The sequence below is a fragment of the Pelmatolapia mariae genome, linkage group LG6 (genome assembly GCF_036321145.2).
Source record: "Pelmatolapia mariae isolate MD_Pm_ZW linkage group LG6, Pm_UMD_F_2, whole genome shotgun sequence".
NCBI lineage: Eukaryota > Metazoa > Chordata > Actinopteri > Cichliformes > Cichlidae > Pelmatolapia > Pelmatolapia mariae.
In genome coordinates, this window is record NC_086232.1 from 5947172 (window position 1) to 5969757 (window position 22586).

At 47.4% G+C, this 22586-nt stretch overlaps 1 long non-coding RNA gene and 4 other non-coding genes across 5 annotated transcripts; 4 read left to right on the forward strand and 1 right to left on the reverse strand.

Moving 5' to 3' along the window:
* Positions 1–5633: 5633 nt before the first annotated feature.
* Positions 5634–7248, reverse strand: LOC134629537 (uncharacterized). Its single transcript, XR_010094067.1, has 3 exons — positions 7175–7248; positions 6777–6857; positions 5634–5678 (listed from the first exon to the last, which is right to left on the reverse strand). It is a non-coding gene; the product is annotated as an uncharacterized LOC134629537 (long non-coding RNA).
* An 8169-nt stretch (positions 7249–15417) lies between these two features.
* On the forward strand, positions 15418–15536 carry LOC134630085 (5S ribosomal RNA). The gene has a single exon (XR_010094158.1). It is a non-coding gene; the product is annotated as a 5S ribosomal RNA (ribosomal RNA).
* Positions 15537–17998: 2462 nt separating this feature from the next.
* On the forward strand, positions 17999–18117 carry LOC134629860 (5S ribosomal RNA). The gene has a single exon (XR_010094093.1). It is a non-coding gene; the product is annotated as a 5S ribosomal RNA (ribosomal RNA).
* Positions 18118–20164: 2047 nt separating this feature from the next.
* LOC134630191 (5S ribosomal RNA) lies at positions 20165–20283 on the forward strand. Its single transcript, XR_010094253.1, has one exon. It is a non-coding gene; the product is annotated as a 5S ribosomal RNA (ribosomal RNA).
* A 1186-nt stretch (positions 20284–21469) lies between these two features.
* LOC134629895 (5S ribosomal RNA) lies at positions 21470–21588 on the forward strand. Its single transcript, XR_010094110.1, has one exon. It is a non-coding gene; the product is annotated as a 5S ribosomal RNA (ribosomal RNA).
* The last annotated feature ends 998 nt before the right edge of the window (positions 21589–22586 follow it).

Below are 22586 nucleotides of genomic sequence, written 5' to 3' on the forward strand. Positions count from 1 at the left end.
AGCAGAGAGTGCAGTGTTTTCCCAGATATGTTAAAAGCTGCAGTGCCAGTAAATGCAGTCAGCAGTACTGCAGGGTAGGACATGTCTGCTTGGTCACGGAATCTGGGGAGTTGGTGCAAAATCTTTGTTGCCTCCTCATATATGCACTTGATAACATGTGATTTTCCACAGCCAGCTCCTCCAGAGACAAAATAAAAGAACTGCTCAGGACAGTGACCCCACACAAGTTTGAACCACCACTCACGCACTGCGTAGAATATGGATGCTTGGGTTTCATTCAGACTTTGGTACATTTTTCTGACAAAGTCTGGGCTCAGCTTTGGTGCTGTGATTGCTGGCATGGTTCCACTGCTGCTACCACTGACTTGGTAGTCTGGAACAATGTCCATTTCATTTTCGTCAGTGTCATGTCTGGATTGTCGTTGGGCTACACACTCTAAACCAGGGGTGCCCAATCCCAGTCCTCGAGAGCTACCGTCCTGCAGCTGTTAGATGGATCCTTGTTCCGACACACCTGAATCAAATGAATGGCTTGTTATCAGGCATTTGCCAAACTTGATGGCATGCTGAAGAGGCAATCAAACCATTTGATTCAGCTGTGTTGGAGTAGGGATGCATCTAAAAGCTGCAGGACAGTAGCTCTCGAGGACTGGGATTGGGCACCCCTGCTCTAAACGATCTACTTCAACCTGAGGTGCAAAGGTGTTCCATGCATTGATAAGTGGGCCTTGTTGTTCAATCTGTTCCAGTGCCCTTTCCATTGTTTTTCCATGGCTTTCATAACACTTTTTGTTAAAGGTAACAATTGGCCGTACTGCAAAACCATGTTTTCCTCCACTTTTGTAGAACTGTTCGGATGTGGGGTATTTTGTGTTTTTAAGGTCATCATTTGATCGATGTGGAAAATAAAGTTTTAGTAGTCTGCTATAAAACTTCTCTGGTTGTTTCTTTTCTGAGAACCGAGGATATCTGATTATTGCAGGTTTCCCTCTTGTTCTCTTTTGAATATAACCCATGTTATTCAAAAGAGGGATGGCATTTTTTGACTCTGTTTGACAGCTGTAGAGAATCCTGTACTCTGAAGCAAATTCAGCCAAACACATTCTTTCAAACTCAGGTGTTCTGGGTCTGTTTGCATATTTTTCTGGCAATCCAGACATCCACACATTTTCATCATCTGGTGCCATGCTCTGCAACCTGCTCATCGGGAGACTCATTTTCAGGGCATCATCATCAGTCTGTATGAACACCACACTGCGTGAATACTTTTTTAGTGGCAGGCTGCATGTCCTTGCCACGGATTCTTGGGCACTGACTTCTCTGTGTTTAGCATATGCCTGCATTATCTGTTTCATTTCATCTCTTTCATTGACATTGGACTTTTTTACCTCCTGGATGACTCCATTAAGAAATTGTGTCATCTCAAATTCGGGTTTAGAGACATAAGACATCATGTACATCAGGCAGCTGTAGTCATCAATGACATATTGGATGTCCATGTTGGCATTCCAGGCCCTCAGCAGATCTGCATTGTATGCATTCACCCAGCAGTCATTAGGTTCACGCTTTAAGAGGATGACATGGCCATTGCTTAAATTGAAGACACATTCAAGTATTGTTCATAAGTTAATTTGCATTTGTGAAGCAGCTCAGACAAGTCTTCAAACGAGGAATTTGGGTCACAGAGCAAATCTCTCAATGGCTGGAGTTTTTCTTTGGCCTCTTTCTGTTTTTTTGCGAGAGCCATTCGTCTGTTTTTTTGCTTTTGTTTTTCATTTGTGCCTTTCTCCTTACTTGTGCTATGCCGCTTATCATTGTGATCATCGTCATCATCTGGGTTTGGGAAAGTGATCATTGTTTGGTCTACGGGTAGTTTGGGGAACCCAAACCTACATGACACATTACCTTTTTTACAGGATCTGGAGTGATTTCTGCTGTGGACTTGAACCTCAGACACAATTTTGTGAAGTTCAGGATCGGCATTTTGGTCAGGCATCTTACATGTTATGTATTTGTCAATAAATTTGTACACGTGGTCTTCAAGGTCGCTTCCAAATTTAGGTGCATCTTTGACCCAAACCAGTAAATGGATATGAGGGCTACCTCTGGCCTGAAACTCCACTCGATAAAAGTAATCTTCTACTTCACCGATGGGCTGTGCTGGGGACAGGATCAGTGTTGTCATTAGTGCATCGACTCTTTTGTCAAACAATCGCATCACAGTCACAGGGTTGCTTCGGAGAATTTCACACTTTGTGTTCCAGTCAAGTTGTGAAAAATCCACTTGTTCACCTTGTTGAGTTTTTATGACCTCAACAACCTCAGGCCATCTCATTTCAGCAGCTGAAAATGTCAGGAAAAAAGTTGGCTTTCCTAACTGTCTGACCATAGCATGGAGATCTTTCAGTGCCTTCTCCCAATAGGCTGGAGTACCTCTCAGAGGTTTCATGAAGTGTGTTGCATCTTTGTTATTTATCAGTCTCTCCACTTCGTCTTTATTTTGAAGCATTCTGTTACAAATTCTACGTCCATCCTTGGTGATTGCCTTACCTTTGCGCAATTGGATGGACATGCTGTTTGTAGCCATGTGTGTTTCTGTTACAAACTGTGCAAAGAATAGGTAGCTTTGGTCAGTTGCAAACCGTGTATCTGCAGAGAACAGCCGTGTATTAAAATACATGCTTGGGGACAGTTTGACTTGTCTGGCTTCATCTAATGTGTTCTGTCCAGTTGGGAACTGCACAGGAAAGGCCATGGCTTCAAGTTTAGGAACAGAGAAGAAGCCAACAGGTCTATTTCCTTGGGCGGGTGCAATGCTAAATATTCCTTCACCGTATGATAAAATGTCCTGTGCTATATCTGGTGGTTGCATACAGGTGTCTAGAACAAGACCAGGGCGAAGTTTTTCCTTTTCTTTCTCCGTATCTTGTAAGGGCTCTCCATTTGACTGTTCAGGCTCCAATAGTTCGTTTACATCATGACATGGCTCAAGTATTCCAGCTGTTGTATCCTCAGTGGTTCTTCTTTCTGGTACAATTTGGTTGTCGAAGTTTCTGGGCAGTGCATCTTGAATATCTGCATCAGCAGTGTCATGTTCCATCTCGATTATCTGATTATTTGTGGGATCAGCAAAAGTAGCGTCATCATCAATAGATACATCTTTGTATTCTGAATGCATCTCTTTTAGCTTTGATAAGCCTGCTAACACATTCTTCATGTTCACAGTGTAGAAGTGTTGGTATCCTTTGAATCTGATGTGTCTTTTCAGTTGTACCTGCAGGAGCTGGGCTTCATTGCTAGGTCTGGGAAGACAGTTTACTGTGGTTTCCACGTCCGACGGTACACAAACAACAGCCCCATGTACGGCTCTTTGCTGTCCTTTTGGTAATGCAATGATTTTGGCAAACGGGAGAATTTTAGCAATCAGTTGTCGTTCTAGTATATTTAATTGACTCAGTTCAACTGGAATGGGTGCTAGTGCTAAATTGTGTGCCACTGCGATGGAAGAGATCTTTCCTCGTTGTAGGTGGCTGTCACAGTTGTAGCAAATCCACTCTTGCATTCTTTGTTTTGGAAAGGTACAATTAGCTGTACATTCACTATCACAAACATGGACAAATTTTCCTGTCAAGCAAGTGTCAACAATGTGACTATTTTTAACATACTTTGATCTTTTGCAGTGTTTAACTTGATTGGGAAACAGAGTTCTGTGGCACACTGTACAGACATGGGTGGGTCCTAACTTAATTGTTTCACGGAAAGCTAATGTGGCTGCTTGCATCACACTATTCACTACAAGCTGGGGCTGTGCTTCAGACTGTGGACCCTGCTGGAATTGTGTTACTAGTCGTCTGTATTTCTTCTTTATTCTCTGTGCACACAACTTTTTATAAATGGCGAAAGATGCAGTGATAGCCATTTTGTGTCTCTGGTACTCTGCACAGCGCTGTATATGGTGCAGTCTGAATTGTGAGTCATTATGATACCTGGCATGAATTGATTTTTTTTGTTTGTGCCTGTAGTTTGGATCCGATGCATACTTTGTTCTTATGTATTTTTTCTGTCTGCTTTGAAAGTCAGCATCCGTGTTGTACCTTTGGACCAGATATTGCTTCTGTCTGCTTTGAAAGTCAGCATCCGTGTTGTACCTTTGGACCAGATATTGCTTCTGTCTGCTTTGAAAGTCAGCATCCGTGTTGTACCTTTGGACCAGATATTGCTTCTGTCTGCTTTGAAAGTCAGCATCCGTGTTGTATCTTCGGAACACATATTGTTTCTGTCTGGTTCGAAAGCTGGCATCTGTGGTATATCTTCTGATAATGTAGTCTCTCTTTTTTTGTTGAAAATGAGGATCGTTTTGGTATCTCTTCACATTGTGGGCTTTTATCTTCTCTTGAATATGAGGATTTGCATAATAATCTTTGGCTGATAACAGTTTTTGTTTATGGCGCTGACAGTTTTGAGCATATTGAGTTTTCACAGCCTGTAATTTTTTCATTCGAAATTCAGGAAAGCAGGCATATCGTTCCTTTTCGTGTCTTTTTTTGTTTATCTTCTTTGCCAAGTCTTCAGATGAAGATTTTTCTTTAGTTTTTACATGCTGCTTGTGACTTTGAGCTTGACGAATAGCTCTCCCACGTCGTCGTTTATTTAATCTGCACACATTTCTTGCTTTTTGGGGGGGTTTATCTATGACTTTAACTCTTTCATTATTGAGTTCAAGATTTTCTTGTTGTTCTGTTTGGATGTTGCTTGTTGGACCAACAGATGTTTCAAGTTGATGTTCACAAATTTGATTTGAAGCCATTTTGTCTTGTTGTGGGTTTAAAGCACTTTCTAACATTGTCATGTAGGTTTGGGCTGATTCTGGTTGAGGCACTTGCACAGTGGGATTTGTGATTTGTGGTTCATCATTTTGTGGTGATGTAGCTGTTGCTCCTGGTGTTGCTTGAGTTGACTGTGCAGGCTGTTCGTTGTGAGTGCTGACTCTTTTGAAAGAAACAGGCACAAACTCATATCTTGCATACCTGCCTTTGATTTTGAAAAAGATTATGCAGGTGGGTGATCAGGTCATTCACATGAGTGAAAGTGAGCATGACTGCTGTTCCATTTGGCTGGGGTAAACCTGCTGCACTTCTTGAATGTGAATCAAATAATCCATACCTCCCAGATTTGTCACGGAAAACTGCAATGCACTGAGGCGAAACCATGAGCAAAGCATAGTTCACATCTGTTGACAGACATACAAGGCGACTAGCAAGAGGCAACCACCACCCTTTTCTTTGATAAGTTTTGTCTGCTGCTTTCAGGTATCCATACCTTATGTTGTCCATTTTCACACTGTAGACATTTATGTCAGCATGAACTTCTTTGGGCAGGTCCTCCATGGTCAGATGATCTTGTGTATAACGCCTCTCCTGCTGAAGATTTGTTTTAATCCTACAGTAGAGTGCATCTCCCTGTTCAAGCACCTTATCAAGTCGGGCTGTGTTGAACTGGTGTTCCTCATTAAGGTAGGCCAGGAATGTGAGGGCATTACATGTGCACTGATGATTTCGAGAGAATTTTGTGTACCTTTTATCACTTTGACAATGAGTTGCACTGACACACCAGAAGTGCTGAACTGCGTTGTTCTGTAGCTCCTCTGTCAGTAGTTCTTCATTTGTGTTGTGGAAAGGCTGATCAAGGAATTGTAAAGGTGACACATGTTATTGTTTAGTATTTAATGATATGCATTTCACGGTTGAGTAAAAACATATGTAACTCTTGGTACAATGATGTAAGACATTTTTAAGTGGCAAGAGTTGTATAAATTTAGATTTTCTTGTAAAGTAAAAACATTTTTTTAACTATGGTAAAATAATGAAACAATGTTCAGGCAAATGAAGCCAAATTATATCACTCCTCAATCATATTACAGCATAATCTAAAGATACGCAGCATCAGATAAGCCAGAAAGAGACAGGCAGAAAGACAGTGACAGGAACAGTGAGAGAGAGTGGGAGAGAGCAGAGGTGGGAAGTAAAAATGACAAATTTTTTAGATATCTGTAATTTGCTTTAGTGCTGTTTTTTTAATGACCTTTTACAAAGGTCATACCTGTACCTTCTGCTCCTCATATTTTCAAAGCAGTTAATTTCTTTCAGTATAACACATTATTTTAGGTTGCTGCGGGCCTTCAAACATCAACTAAATTGCAGCCTAAATACAAATATATCAAAGGAAATCCTGTTTATGTATTATTCGTAAGAGGATCTCCGATGCTCTTAAATTAGATGTAATTCATTCACTGATTTCAGATTAAACCAGATGGTTCTGTACATGTGCCATAAAAAACATGTTTCATAGTTGTGATACGTTTTGTAAAGAAATGACACAAAATTCAGTTACAGGTTAAATGTGATTGAAACAGAATACACTGACATCCATCTTGAGAAAAGGTGAGTGTCACAAAATCATGTTTGTATTTATTTGCACTGCTTTTCACTGTGGATGTCAATTTATCTGAAGCTCTAAGTATAAAATGGTATAAAGGTTTTTTCAGAACAATAGATATAGAAATAGCTAAACAGACAGACAGAAATAGCTGTTGAGATGTCTGCATTTTAGGAGTCTGATGAAAGAAATTGACAAATGTACATGTTTAGTCTAACATTTTAGTATATTTAGTACGAGTTAGCAAGCACACTTAAGGTGAAAGACTAAATATCAACCCCGGTGATTATACAGCAAACATCACATGTATAATAATTGGTTAGAGACATTTGTGGACATACCTTTTTAGGTGGAGAATTTGATGCCGTGTGGAAATCATCGGTTGCCCAGACTCGTTTTGCTGGTGGACGAGTTTCTGAACTCTGATAATACAGTTAATCAAAATTAGAAAACCTACTAACAGATTTGAAATAGAATGAACACTGGATACTTTAAAGAAAACATGAAACAGTAGCGGTTACTAAACTTACAAAGCAATAAAAAAAAAAATTCCAGCTGTTTGCATAACTACTAAGAAATTTGAAAGTGAGTGTAACTTTAAACAAAACTAACAGAAGCGAGACAACAAAATTCTTACTGTTTGCATGAGGCTAACATGTAACCATATGTCTTTAACATTTAATGGTAATGTAACTGTCCACTATAAAGCCTTAATGGAGGAATACCGTTTTAAATTTACCTTGCTGCCTGGAGGACATAAGGAGGTGGGTCTATTCTCCGTTTCCAAGGACAAGCTGGCTGGTGCTGTCTGCTAACCCAGGCAAAAAAGAATATAATGTTAAGGCATTAAGTGACCTGACACTTTAATTTCACTTTACAATGTAATGCATGGCATGAACTGTTATGCCAGTTGGGTAACATTACAAGATAGAAATGGTCAACTGTATGGGTAAGTGTTATAAAAATATATTGTATGTGCTCACTACCACATCAGAATTACCTGTTAAGAGCTATAAAATAAATTAAAAAAAACCTTTGTCATATTTTCCTTTGTTTTGGATAGAAATTAGACAAAATTGAGTTAGCAAACATGCTTTAAGTGAAAGACTACATATCAACTGTGGTTATAGACACCAAAGATCAGATATATACAGACTGGTTATACACATGGGTGGTAGGGCTGCTCAATTAATCTAATGTTAATCGAAATTACGATCTGGGCTTTCAACGATCATTAATAAGGAGTCGAGAGAATGAGTCGATTATTAGCACCTCCCTTGTGCTTTTCTCTCGCGCCGCTCCGTGTGGCAAATCGAGCGCACCTCTCTGCGTTTCGAACACGCATCACAACAATTAAGAGGAGCTAACAGAGGGAAGCTGGGAAAGCTAAGCAGAAGTTATTTGGAGAGGAGAGTGACTGCCGTTGGTTGAAAAGAGGTATAAAAAAAAAAAAGAAACCTTCAGTGGTGTGGAAACATTATGGGTTCGCGAAGTCAGACGTGGATCAAGTAGACATAGTGTGTAAACTTTGCTACAATGTCGTAGCTGCACCACGGAGCAACACTGTAAAGTTCACTAAACATACATGTTGACATTTTTCATTTATTTTTTATATTGCAAACATTTACACTGTTATCAGTATTTGCACACTATTTTATGACAATCTTTAAAGCCATTATTCAATACATTGTTATTGTTAAATAAATATTGTCAAATAATGGATATCCAGATTTCAGTGAAAATAATCGTGATTATTATTTTTGCCATAATCGAGCAGCCCTATGGGTGGGCATACCTTGTAATTTCTTAATTATTTTTTGATATTTACCTTGGTACCTGGGGAACATAAGGAGGTGGGTCTATCCTGTGTTTCCAAAGATAACCTGGCTGGTGCCGTCTGCTAACCCAGGAAAAAGGGTATAGAAGACATTAAGTGACCTGACACATTCATTTCATTTAAATGTTCTGCATACCATGCACTGTTATGCCACTTGTGTGACATTATAACAAAAAAATCCTAGACTGTATGGGTAAGTGTTCTTAACTGTCTCAAACGTCTTTCGAAAACTGTTCGACTCTCTGTGATCACTACCATATCCTCATTACCTGGTCAGATGGAAAACTTGTCACGGGCTGCGATGGCAGACCGTGGAGTGGCAGTGAAAGTAGGGCCCAAACGCGAGACTCTTAGTGAAGGACAGTGGATTTATTTACAGGAGGTGAAAAACACACAACTATATACAAAATCCCAGCACTGTGGTCCCGTGGTGATTCTCCCTGAATCCCACACAGTGCAGATGTCCGTGAAAAGTGAAAAGTTGCGACTCCAAAAAACTCCAATTCCCACACCGTGACTTAGAAGCACACTCCGCTCCAGATTCCTGGTAACACAAAAAACATAAGGTTAGCAGGAGATCTATTTCCTCGGAGGTTATACCGAAGCTCACGGCAGTACTGACGAGTTCTGACTCAAGGATCCAGCGTCGGCCTCAGCTCAGCTACCGTCTTAAATGCTGCTCCCTAGACGAGCATAATCTGCTGCAGCTGGCAGAGGACGACGAGCGGCAGGTGTGGCTGTCTCTGGAGCAGAAACACTTCCGGTTCGCAGTCTCCTCAGCGAACCAGTGAACCGGAAGCTCACCCGGAGAAACATGGAGAAAAAGGGAGAGCAAACCAAAACACCACACGGAAAATGAAAACATAAACATACACTGGAAATACATGAGCCCTGGGTCCCTAGACCCAGGCCATGACAAAACTACTGACTGCCTCATTTTGGTTGTGGCCAGTGAGCATTGGGACAGCAGGATCGACCAGGTCAAGTGGTTTCCAGCGCTTCTTTTGTGCCTGGGATCTTTTATTTTTTCTCGGCATCTGGTAGAATGTCAGCATAAAAACAGAGTATTAATTATTGGCATTTCAAGCAATTTGTTATTTTAACCCTCTGATACATTGATAGACAAGATGACTACAAGAACAAAAAAAATCTCTCTTTTCTTTAAATAGACATATTGATAGTGTCACTACCCGGTCTTAAGGCTTTGTTAAGTAAAGTTCCATAACAGTTTGTATATTGTAATTGGGAAAGTGATTACCTTGAAAGTTGGGAGGCAGATTTGTTGAACACGACAGTTACTCCGTTTTGGTGTACAGTAATTGGGAAAGTAATTACCTTGCGAAGCTGGGAGGCAGTTTAGTTGCTGGGACGCTGGTCGAGTGCCAGCAGCAAGCAAACCCAGATGTTCACAGCTCACAGTTACCACCTCAAACTTTTCAAACAAATCTTACAAGAACATTTGGCAAAGTGATTGGCTTGCAAACCTAGGAGACAGTCTTGTTGCCCACAACAGTTTTGTTATAGAGTAATTGGAAAATTGGGTACCTTGCAAGGCTGACAGGCAGTCTCGTTGCTGGGAGGCGGACTTGTTGCTGAGGCTCTGGCAGAATGCCAGCAGCAAGCAGACCCAGATGTTTACAGCTCCTACTTAACACCTTAAACTTTGCAAACAAATCTCACAGAACAATTAGCAAACTGATCGGCTTGTAAAGCTGAAATGTAGCCTTGTACTGTCTGGTTTAAATTTCCTACTGAGAGACAAAGAGGAACTTTACTGTTTGGAAGGGAGTAAAAACACTGTACCATCTAATCTTAAAAGTTTTAATTACAAACAACAGCTCTGAAATAAAATGACATTCAGCGCTAAACACACCTATTTTTTTCTAAATATCAGCTGAACACATACATAGAAAATATAAGGGGGGCACTTACCTTGGCTGAATCAAGAGTTGAGGCTGCTGTAGTTAACACCTTATAAAGACAGACAAAGAGAGGTGTGAAACGCGACTGCAACGAAGCTATTTTGTGAGAGTCGTATCTTAAAAGGTTTAATTACAAACGATACCACTGGAATAAAATCACAGTCATTTTGTAGATATCAGCGTCAAGACACAGAAAAGCAGTTTCAAGGTCAATTTCAAAACTGGAGGAGGGACGGAAACGCTTGCCTTAGCTGAATATCCGCTAACTGGCTTTAGCATCGTGCCAAATGTGCCGAAACAAAGAAATCGATAAAGAAACACATAAAAAAAAACTCTTTCAAAGCTAAATTTCAAACCAGAGACGGAGATACGCTTACCTTGTCATAGTAAACCACTTGTAAAATAAATTTCAAACCGGGAGACGCTTAATATCCTCTAACTAGCCAGCAACAAAAGACAAAGAGAGGTGTGAAACGCGACTGCAATGAAGCTATTTTTTGAGAGTCGTATCTTAAAAGGTTTAATTACAAACGATACCACTGGAATAAAATCACAGTCATTTTGTAGATATCAGGGTCAAGATACAGAAAAGCAGTTTCAAAGGTCAATTTCAAAACCGGAGGAGGGACGGAAACGCTTGCCTTAGCTGAATATCCGCTAACTGGCTTTAGCATCGTGCCGAATGTGCCGAAACAAAGAAATCGATAAAGAAACACATAAAAAAAAAACTCTTTCAAAGCTAAATTTCAAACCAGAGACAGAGATACGCTTACCTTGTCATAGTAAACCACTTTTAAAATAAATTTCAAACCGGGAGACGCTTAATATCCGCTAACTAGCCAGCAACAAAAGACCACGAGACAAAGAGAGGTGTGAAACCCGACTACAACGAAGCTATTTTTGAGGGTCGCATCTTAAAAGTTTTAATTACAAACGATACCACTGGAATAAAATCACAGTCATTTTGTAGATATCAGCGTCAAGACACAGAAAAGGAGTTTCAAAGGTCAATTTCAAAACCGGAGGAGGGACGGAAACGCTTGGCTTAGCTGAATATCCGCTAACTGGCTTTAGCATCGTGCCGAATGTGCGAAACAAAGAAATCGATAAAAAGAAACACATACAAAAACCTCTTTCAAAGCTAAATTTCAAACCACGCTTAAATTAGCCGATTAGCGACTAACCACACAGTCATTTTGTACATCAGCGTCAAGACATAGAAAGTGGCTTACCTATGCTAAATATCCGCTAGCAAGCTTTAGCAGCGTCCGGAAATACACACCGGATAAGACAAAGAGCTCGGCCAGATGTACATACAAAAATCTCTTTCAGAGCTAAATTTCAAACCAGAGGGAAGGAGATACGCTTACCTTTTAAAAGCTTACGGTGTCTTAGTAAACACTTCAGAAAATCACTGTGTAAGTTCAATTCCAAAGCGGAGGAGGGGGGGAAAGACGCGTTACCGGTGAAAAGATAGCCACGTTGTCTTAGAAAATCAAGTCTACGGTCAATTTCAAAGCGGAGTGTGTCTACAACACACCAAGGACTGTGCTGCTGGATGACGCAATGTTCATCACACCAGGGCCTGTGGCTCTGGATGAGGCCATCTACACCACACAAGACCTGTGCTGCTGGCTGAGGCAACCTACACCACACCAGGGCCTGTGGCACTGGCTGAGCAAGTCTACACCACACCAGGGACTGTGGCTCTGGCTGAGGCCATGGACACCTCACCAGGGCCTGTGCTTCTAGCTGAGGCCATGTACAACACACCAAGGGCTGTGCTGCTGGCTGAGGCCACCTACACCACACCAGGGCCTGTTCCGCTTGCTGTGGGCCTGTGGTTCTGGCTTAGGCAATGAACACCACACCAGGGCCTGTTGCTATGGCTGAAGCCAGCTACAACACACCAGGGCCTGTGCTACTAGCTGAGGCCAACTACACCACACCAGGGCCTGCGCTGCTTGCTGTGGGCCTGTAGCTCTGGCTTATGTAACCCAGTGTTAAAAACGGGATTAAAAGCATAAATATGAATACTCATTTGATTAAAATACTAATTTCATAATGGTAATAAATACTGCTAAAAAGAAGGTAAATATAATAAATATTGAAAAAAGCATGTAAACATAAGTTTAATTAATATGTACGTATGTATATGTAATATATAAATGGTGTGGGGGCAGGACTTAGTCCTGTGGAGTGTGTTTGTTAGATCCACTGAGCGACCAATCATTGGCCGGTCTGACCCCTCCCCCAGTCTGTGTGCCCTGCTCAGACACCTGTGTGTGCCTGCGTGTGCCAGTGAGAAACGCAAGAGACACAGACGGTGAAAGGTCCGGTTACCCGTGCGGTGAAGAAGCTAGCTGGATAGTAAAAGTCCTGTTTTCGGTGAGAATAATAAGAGTGATACTGTACTCCAGAGGCCGTGAGCCAGCGTGAGCACTGTGAAGCCCCGTGTAGCATTTGTTGCTTCACATGGTAAGTCCCAGGCAGTGCACGTGCGCTAGCATAGCATGCTACTTGCCGCTAGCTCCGATGCTAACTTCCGCTAGCCATTTTGCAATGAAAGTGCCCTTTCGGAGGCTAAAGCAATTAGCACTGAGTCTGCTGCACTTTATACGAAATGTTCTTTAAAGGTTCATGTCACATTACTGTGGTATTGATGTGTAATGTATGGTTTTGTGCGAAGTTATGTTAGCACATGTTCACTTTTCTCATGGTGCTAATTATAGTTCTGCACACTGAGTATTAGCAACGTGAAGTTAAGTGCCTTCACCTGCACTTTACTTAGCTGAAACTTGAAAAGTCGCAAGCCAATGTGTATTTTTAATGCACTGCTGAGCTATTTTGTATTATTTTAAATGTGTGTTTCCTATGCACTTTTTCCCTTTGAAATTAGAATAATTTGTTGTACAACATAGAATATTTTGAAAGAAATTTAGAAACACTACAAGCAACTACTAGTAGTAATAAGTTACAGATATCATAGCTTAAATGTTGAACTACTGTGTTCTGGCCTGGTCCCCAGGTCAGGTTTTTTTTCCTTTGCTTATTTGGATTGGATTGGTTTTGAGGACCTGAGAAGAATCAAGGATCCCTTTTCCAGTACTGGATGGCGAGCCCAGCCCAAAGAGCCGGATGAACTGGTAGATTGTAACCCGACTGGTTACAAACACACTGAGTGACTATTGAACATTGACAGACTGAAATTGACTTTAAAAAAAAGACACAAAAGACAATATATCCTTGGGTCGACCATTTGTGGGGTTTATTCTATTTTATTTTTGTTTTCAAAAGCGCGCTCTACTTTTGTTAAATGTGCACAACCTGCTAAATTTTAATAATTGCTAATAAATGCAATTGTGTTTTCTACACCTACTGTGTACAAGTCCTCTGTTGTCATACACCCTTGGCTCCTACGAATCTAGAACCTGTCTGATCTGGCCCATATTTCCCTTCTGTCCTCGTACTGTGGTTAAAGGTAACTACACTACCTGTACTACATGCAAAGAAGGCAAGAAGTAACACTAACAGGTCTTAAATGCCCACTACTAGTATTGCACCACCAGTGTTACATAAGTTACACTTAGGCCATGAACACCACACCAGGGTCTGTGGCTCTGGCTGAGGCGACCTACAACACACCAGGGCCTGTGCTTCTGGATGTGGACCTGTGCAGCCAGCTTAGGCCACCTACACCACACCAGGGCCTGTGGCTCTGGCTGAGGCCGTCTACACCACACCAGGGCCTGTGGCTCTGGATGAGGCCGTCTACAACACACCAAGGACTGTGCAGCTGGCTGAGGCAATGGACACCTCACCAGGGCCTGTGGCTCTGGCTGAGGCCATGTACACCATACCACGGCCAGTGCTTCTGGCTGAGGCCATGGACACCTCACCAGGGCCTGTGGCTTTGTCTGAGGCCATGTACACCACACCAGGGCCTGTGGCTCTGGATGAGGCCGTCTACAACACACCAAGACCTGTGCTGCTGGCTGAGGCTATGGACACCACACCAGGGCATTTAGCTCTGGCTCAGGCCATGAACACCACACCAGGGCCTGTGGCTCTGGCTGAGGCCAGCTACACCACACCAGGGACTGTGCGGCCAGCTTAGGCCACCCACACCATACCAGGGCCTGTGAATCTGTCTGAGGCCATCTACACCACACCAGGACCTGTGCTACTGGCTGAGGCAATGGACACCTCACCAGGGCCTGTAGCTCTGGCTGAGGCCATATACAGCATACCACGGCCAGTGCTTCTGGCTGAGGCCATGGACACCACACCACGGCCTGTGCTGCTGGCTGTGGACCTGTCTAGCCAGCTTAGGCCACCTACACCACACCATGGCCTGTGGCTCTGGCTGAGGCAGTCTACATCACTCCAGGGCCTGTGCTACTGGATGAGGCCATGTACACCACACAGGGCCTGTGCTACTGGCTGAGGCAACCTACACCGCAACAGGGCCTGTGGCTCTGGATGAGGCCGTCTACACCACACCAATGACTGTGCTGCTGGATGACGCACTGTTCATCACACCAGGGCCTGTGGCTCTGTATGAGGCCATCTTCACCACACTATGGCCAGTGCTTCTGGCTGAGGCCATCTACAACACACCATTACCTGTGCTGCTGGCTGAGGCTTTGGACACCACCCCAGGGCCTTTGGCTCTGGTTGAGGCCATTTACACCACACAGGGCCTGTGCTTCTGGCTGTGGACCTGTGCAGCCAGCTTAGGCCACCTACACCACACCAGGGCCTGTGGCTCTGGCTGACCCCGTCTACATCACACCAGGGCCTGTGCTACTGGCTGTGGCCCTGTGCAGCCAGCTTAGGCCACCTACACCACACCAGGGCCTGTGCTTCTGGCTGTGGACCTGTGCAGCGAGCTTAGGTCACCTACACCACACCAAGGCCTGTGTTACTGGCTGAGGCTATGGACACCACACCAGGGCCTGTGCTGCTGGCTGAGGACAACTACACCACAACAGGGGCTGTGCTTCTGGCTGTGGACCTGTGCAGCCAGCTTAGGCCACCTACACCACAACAGGGCCTGTGCTGCTGGTCAAAGGCTACAATGAGTCCTTTGGTTTGGGTATTAGGCAAGTATGCAGTTACCATTAACACTGTAGTTAAATTGGAGGCTTGTGTTCGTAACTGCGAGTACTGGCCACCTCACCACTTGATACCATAAATTGACGCTTTGTGCTGGAGCCAGCAGCTTACGGCCATACCGCCTTGGCAACGCCCGATCTCGTCTGATCTCGGAAGCTAAGCAAGGTTGGGCTTGTTTAGTACTTGGATGGGAAACTGCCTGGGAATATCAGGTGCTGTAAGCATTTGCTTTTCATGTCACTGAGCTGGTTTTGATCCAGAGAAGGAGGGTGTTGAAAGACCCAAAGCAGCTGTCCATTAATGAGGCCACATTAACGACATTCCTTTTGGCTGGTTTCAGTGTCTTGTGCTACCGGGTGAGGCCATCCGCACCACACCGAGGCCTATTCTGCTAAAATAGGTCATCTAAATTACACCAGGGCCTGTGGCCTGTGCTGACGCCGTCTACATTACACCAGGGCCTGTGCTTCTGGCTGAGACCATGGACACCACACCAGGACCTGTGCTGCTGGCTGAGGATTTGGACACCACCCCAGGGCCTGTGGCTCTGGCTGAGGCCATTTACACCACACAGGGCCTGTGCTTCTGGCTGTGGACCTGTGGCCTATTCTGCTAACATAGGTGATCTAAATTACACCAGGGCCTGTGGCCTGGGTTGACGCCGTCTACATTACACCAGGGCTTGTGCTTCTGGCTGTGGAACTGTGCAGCCAGCTTAGGCCACCTACACCACACCATGGCCTGTGGCTCTGGTTGAGCCCGTCTACATCACACCACGGCCTGTGCTTCTGGCTGAGGCCATGGACACCACACCAGGGCCTGTGCTGCTGGCTGTGGACCTGTGCAGCCAGCTTAGGCCACCTACACCACACCAGGGCCTGTGCTTCTGGCTGTGGACCTGTGCAGCCAGCTTAGGCCATCTACACCACACCATGGCCTGCGGCTTTGGCTGAGCCCGTCTACATCACACCACGGACAGTGCTTCTGGCTGAGGCCATGAACACCACACCAGGGCCTGTGCTACTGGCTGAGGCCATGTACACCACACAGGGCCTGTGCTGCTTGCTGAGGCAACCTACACCACACCAGGGCCTGTGGCTCTGGATGAGGCCGTCTGCAACACACCAAGGGCTGTGCTGCTGGATGAGGCCATGTTCATCACCCCAGGACCTGTGCTGCTGGCTGAGGATTTGGACACCCCCCCAGGGCCTGTGGCTCTGGCTGAGGCCATTTACACCACACAGGGCCTGTGCTTCTGGCTGTGGACCTGTGCAGCCAGCTTAGGCCACCTACACCACACCAGTGCCTGTGCTTCTGGCTGTGGACCTGTGCAGCCAGCTTAGGCCACCTACACCACACCAGGGCCTCTGGCTCTGTCTGAGGCCCTCTACACCACACCAGTGCCTGTGCTACTGGCTGAGGACATGGACACCACACCAGGACCTGTGGCTTTCTCTGTGGCCGTCTACAACACACCAAGGACTGTGCTGCTGGATGACGTAATGTTCATCACACCAGGGCCTGTGGCTCTGTATGAGGCCATCTACACCACACCAGGGCCTGTGGCTCTGGATGAGGCCGTCTACAACACACCAAGGGCTGTGCTGCTGGATGAGGCCATGTTCATCACACCAGGACCTGTGCTGCTGGCTGATGCAACCTACACCACACCACGGCATTTGGCTCTGGCTTAGTCAATGAACACCACACCAGGGTCTGTGTCTATGGCTGAGGCCAGCTACAACACACCAGGGCCTGTGCTTCTAGCTAAGGCCATGTACACCAAACCAGGGATTGTGCTTCTGGCAGAGGCCACCTACACCACACCAGGACCTGTGTTTCTGGCTGTGGACCTGTGCAGCCAGCTTAGGCCACCTACACCACACCAGTGCCTGTGCTTCTGGCTGTGGACCTGTGCAGCCAGCTTAGGCCACCTACACCACACCAGGGCCTGTGGCTCTGGCTGAGCAAGTCTACATCACACCAGGGCCTGTGCTATTGGCTGTGGACCTGTGCAGCCAGCTTAGGCAAACTACACCACACCAGGGCCTGTGCTTCTGGCTGTGGACCTGTGCAGCGAGCTTAGGTCACCTACACCACACCAGGGCCTGTGGCTCTGGCTGAAGGCGTCTACATCACCCTAGGGCCTTTGCTGCTGGCTGAGGCCAACTACACCACACCAGGGCCTGTGCCTCTAGGTGAGGCCATGTACACCACACCAAGGCCTGTGCTGCTGGCTGTGGACCTTTGCAGCCAGCTTAGGCAAACTACACCACACCTAGGCCTGTGGATCTGGCAGAGGCCGTCTACATCACACCAGGGCCTGTGCTACTGGCTGTGGACCTTTTCAGCAGTCTTAGGCCACCTACACCACACCAGGGCCTATGCTTCTGGCTGTGGACCTGTGCAGCCAGCTTAGGCCACCTACACCACACCAAGGCCTGTGTTGCTGGCTGAGGCTATGGACACCACACCAGGACCTGTGCTGCTGGCTGAGGCCAACTACACCACCACAGGGCCTGTGCTGCTGGTCAAAGGCTAAAATGAGTCCTTTGGTTAGGGTATTAGGCAAGTATGCAGTTACCCTTAACACTGTAGTTAAATTGGAGGCTTGTGTTCGTAACTGCGAGTACTGGCCACCTCACCACTTGATACCATAAAATGACGCTTTGTGCTGGAGACAGCAGCTTACGGCCATACCGCCTTGAGTACGCCCGATCTCGTCTGATCTCGGAAACTAAGCAAGGTTGGGCTTGGTTAGTACTTGGATGGGAGACTGCCTGGGAATACCAGGTGCTGTAAGCATTTGCTTTTCATGTCACTGAGCTGGGTTTGATCCAGAGAAGGAGGGTGTTGAAAGAACAAAAGCAGTTGTCCATTAATGAGGCCACATTAACGACATTCCTTTTTGGCTGTTTTCAGTAATGTCTTGTGCTGCCGGGTGAGGCCATCCGCACCACACCGAGGCCTATTCTGCTAACATAGGTGATCTAAATTACACCAGGGCCTGTGGCATGGGTTGACGCCGTCTACATTACACCAGGGCTTGTGCTTCTGGCTGTGGAACTGTGCAGCCAGCTTAGGCCACCTACACCACACCATGGCCTGTGGCTCTGGTTGAGCCCGTTTACATCACACCACGGCCAGTGCTTCTGGCTGAGGCCATGGACACCACACCAGGGCCTGTGCTGCTGGCTGTGGACCTGTGCAGCCAGCTTAGGCCACCTACACCACACCAGGGCCTGTGCTTCTGGCTGTGGACCTGTGCAGCCAGCTTAGGCCATCTACACCACACCATGGCCTGCGGCTTTGGCTGAGTCCGTCTACATCACACCACGGACAGTGCTTCTGGCTGAGGCCATGAACACCACACCAGGGCCTGTGCTACTGGCTGAGGCCATGTACACCACACAGGGCCTGTGCTGCTTGCTGAGGCAACCTACACCACACCAGGGCCTGTGGCTCTGGATGAGGCCGTCTACAACACACCAAGGGCTGTGCTGCTGGATGAGGCCATGTTCATCCCCCCAGGGCCTGTGCTGCTGGCTGAGGCCAACTAAACCACACTAGGACCTGTGCTGCTGGCAGAGGCTATGTACGCCACACCAGGGCCTGTGCTACTGGCTGAGGAAAACTACACCACACAGGGCCTGTGCAGCTGGCTTAGACCCCCTACACCACACCAGGGCCTCTGGCTCTGTCTGAGGCCCTCTACACCACACCAGTGCCTGTGCTACTGGCTGAGGACATGGACACCACACCAGGACCTGTGGCTTTCTCTGTGGCCGTCTACAACACACCAAGGACTGTGCTGCTGGATGACGTAATGTTCATCACACCAGGGCCTGTGGCTCTGGATGAGGCCATCTACACCACACCAGGGCCTGTGGCTCTGGATGAGGCCGTCTACAACACACCAAGGGCTGTGCTGCTGGATGAGGCCATGTTCATCACACCAGGACCTGTGCTGCTGGCTGATGCAACCTACACCACACCACGGCATTTGGCTCTGGCTTCGTCAATGAACACCACACCAGGGTCTGTGTCTATGGCTGAGGCCAGCTACAACACACCAGGGCCTGTGTTTCTGGCTGTGGACCTGTGCAGCCAGCTTAGGCCACCTACACCACACCAAGGCCTGTGTTGCTGGCTGAGGATATGGACACCACACCAGGACCTGTGCTGCTGGCTGAGGCTTTGGACACCACCCCAGGGCCTTTGGCTCTGGTTGAGGCCATTTACACCACACAGGGCCTGTGCTTCTGGCTGTGGACCTGTGCAGCCAGCTTAGGCCACCTACACCACACCAGGGCCTGTGGCTCTGGCTGACCCCGTCTACATCACACCAGGGCCTGTGCTACTGGCTGTGGCCCTGTGCAGCCAGCTTAGGCCACCTACACCACACCAGGGCCTGTGCTTCTGGCTGTGGACCTGTGCAGCGAGCTTAGGTCACCTACACCACACCAAGGCCTGTGTTACTGGCTGAGGCTATGGACACCACACCAGGGCCTGTGCTGCTGGCTGAGGACAACTACACCACAACAGGGGCTGTGCTTCTGGCTGTGGAGCTGTGCAGCCAGCTTAGGCCACCTACACCACACCAAGGCCTGTGTTGCTGGCTGAAGCTATGGACACCACACCAGGGCCTGTGCTGCTGGCTGAGGACAACTACACCACAACAGGGCCTGTGCTGCTGGTCAAAGGCTACAATGAGTCCTTTGGTTAGGGTATTAGGCAAGTATGCAGTTACCATTAACACTGTAGTTAAATTGGAGGCTTGTGTTCGTAACTGCGAGTACTGGCCACCTCACCACTTGATACCATAAATTGACGCTTTGTGCTGGAGCCAGCAGCTTACGGCCATACCGCCTTGGCAACCCCCGATCTCGTCTGATCTCGGAAGCTAAGCAAGGTTGGGCTTGTTTAGTACTTGGATGGGAAACTGCCTGGGAATATCAGGTGCTGTAAGCATTTGCTTTTCATGTCACTGAGCTGGTTTTGATCCAGAGAAGGAGGGTGTTGAAAGACCCAAAGCAGCTGTCCATTAATGAGGCCACATTAACGACATTCCTTTTGTCTGGTTTCAGTGTCTTGTGCTACCGGGTGAGGCCATCCGCACCACACCGAGGCCTATTCTGCTAAAATAGGTCATCTAAATTACACCAGGGCCTGTGGCCTGTGCTGACGCCGTCTACATTACACCAGGGCCTGTGCTTCTGGCTGAGACCATGGACACCACACCAGGACCTGTGCTGCTGGCTGAGGATTTGGACACCACCCCAGGGCCTGTGGCTCTGGCTGAGGCCATTTACACCACACAGGGCCTGTGCTTCTGGCTGTGGACCTGTGCAGCCAGCTTAGGCCACCTACACCACACCAGTGCCTGTGCTTCTGGCTGTGGACCTGTGCAGCCAGCTTAGGCCACCTACACCACACCATGGCCTGTGGCTCTGGTTGAGCAAGTCTACATCACACCAGGGCCTGTGCTATTGGCTGTGGACCTGTGCAGCGAGCTAAGGTCACCTACACCACACCAGGGCCTGTGGCTCTGGCTGAAGGCGTCTACATCACCCTAGGGCCTGTGCTACTGGCTGAGACCATGGACACCACACCAGGGCCTTTGCTGCTGGCTGAGGCCAACTACACCACACCAGGGCCTGTGCCTCTAGCTGAGGCCATGTACACCACACCAAGGCCTGTGCTGCTGGCTGTGGACCTTTGCAGCCAGCTTAGGCAAACTACACCACACCAGGGCCTGTGGCTCTGGCTGAGGCCGTCTACATCACACCAGGGCCTGTGCTACTGGCTGTGGACCTTTTCAGCAGTCTTAGGCCACCTACACCACACCAGGGCCTATGCTTCTGGCTGTGGACCTGTGCAGCCAGCTTAGGCCACCTACACCACACCAAGGCCTGTGTTGCTGGCTGAGGCTATGGACACCACACCAGGGCCTGTGCTGCTGGCTGAGGACAACTACACCACAACAGGGCCTGTGCTGCTGGTCAAAGGCTAAAATGAGTCCTTTGGTTAGGGTATTAGGCAAGTATGCAGTTACCATTAACACTGTAGTTAAATTGGAGGCTTGTGTTCGTAACTGCGAGTACTGGCCACCTCACCACTTGATACCATAAATTGACGCTTTGTGCTGGAGACAGCAGCTTACGGCCATACCGCCTTGAGTACGCCCGATCTCGTCTGATCTCGGAAGCTAAGCAAGGTTGGGCTTGGTTAGTACTTGGATGGGAGACTGCCTGGGAATACCAGGTGCTGCTAGCACTTGCTTTTCATGTCACTGAGCTGGGTTTGATCCAGAGAAGGAGGGTGTTGAAAGAACAAAAGCAGTTGTCCATTAATGAGGCCACATTAACGACATTCCTTTTTGGCTGTTTTCAGCAATGTCTTGTGCTGCCGGGTGAGACCATCCGCACCACACCGAGGCCTATTCTGCTAACATAGGTGATCTAAATACACCAGGGCCTGTGGCCTGGGTTGACGCTGTCTACATTACACCAGGGCTTGTGCTTCTGGCTGTGGAACTGTGCAGCCAGCTTAGGCCACCTACACCACACCATGGCCTGTGGCTCTGGTTGAGCCCGTCTACATCACACCACGGCCTGTGCTTCTGGCTGAGGCCATGGACACCACACCAGGGCCTGTGCTGCTGGCTGTGGACCTGTGCAGCCAGCTTAGGCCACCTACACCACACCAGGGCCTGTGCTTCTGGCTGTGGACCTGTGCAGCCAGCTTAGGCCATCTACACCACACCATGGCCTGCGGCTTTGGCTGAGCCCGTCTACATCACACCACGGACAATGCTTCTGGCTGAGGCCATGAACACCACAATAGGGCCTGTGCTACTGGCTGAGGCCATGTACACCACACAGGGCCTGTGCTGCTTGCTGAGGCAACCTACACCACACCAGGGCCTGTGGCTCTGGATGAGGCCGTCTACCAAGGGCTGTGCTGCTGGATGAGGCCATGTTCATCACCCCAGGGCCTGTGCTGCTGGCTGAGGCTATGTACGCCACACCAGGGCCTGTGCTACTGGCTGAGGAAAACTACACGACACAGGGCCTGTGCAGCTGGCTTAGGCCACCTACACCACACCAGGGCCTCTGGCTCTGTCTGAGGCCCTCTACACCACACCAGTGCCTGTGCTACTGGCTGAGGACATGGACACCACACCAGGACCTTTGGCTTTCTCTGTGGCCGTCTACAACACACCAAGGACTGTGCTGCTGGATGACGTAATGTTCATCACACCAGGGCCTGTG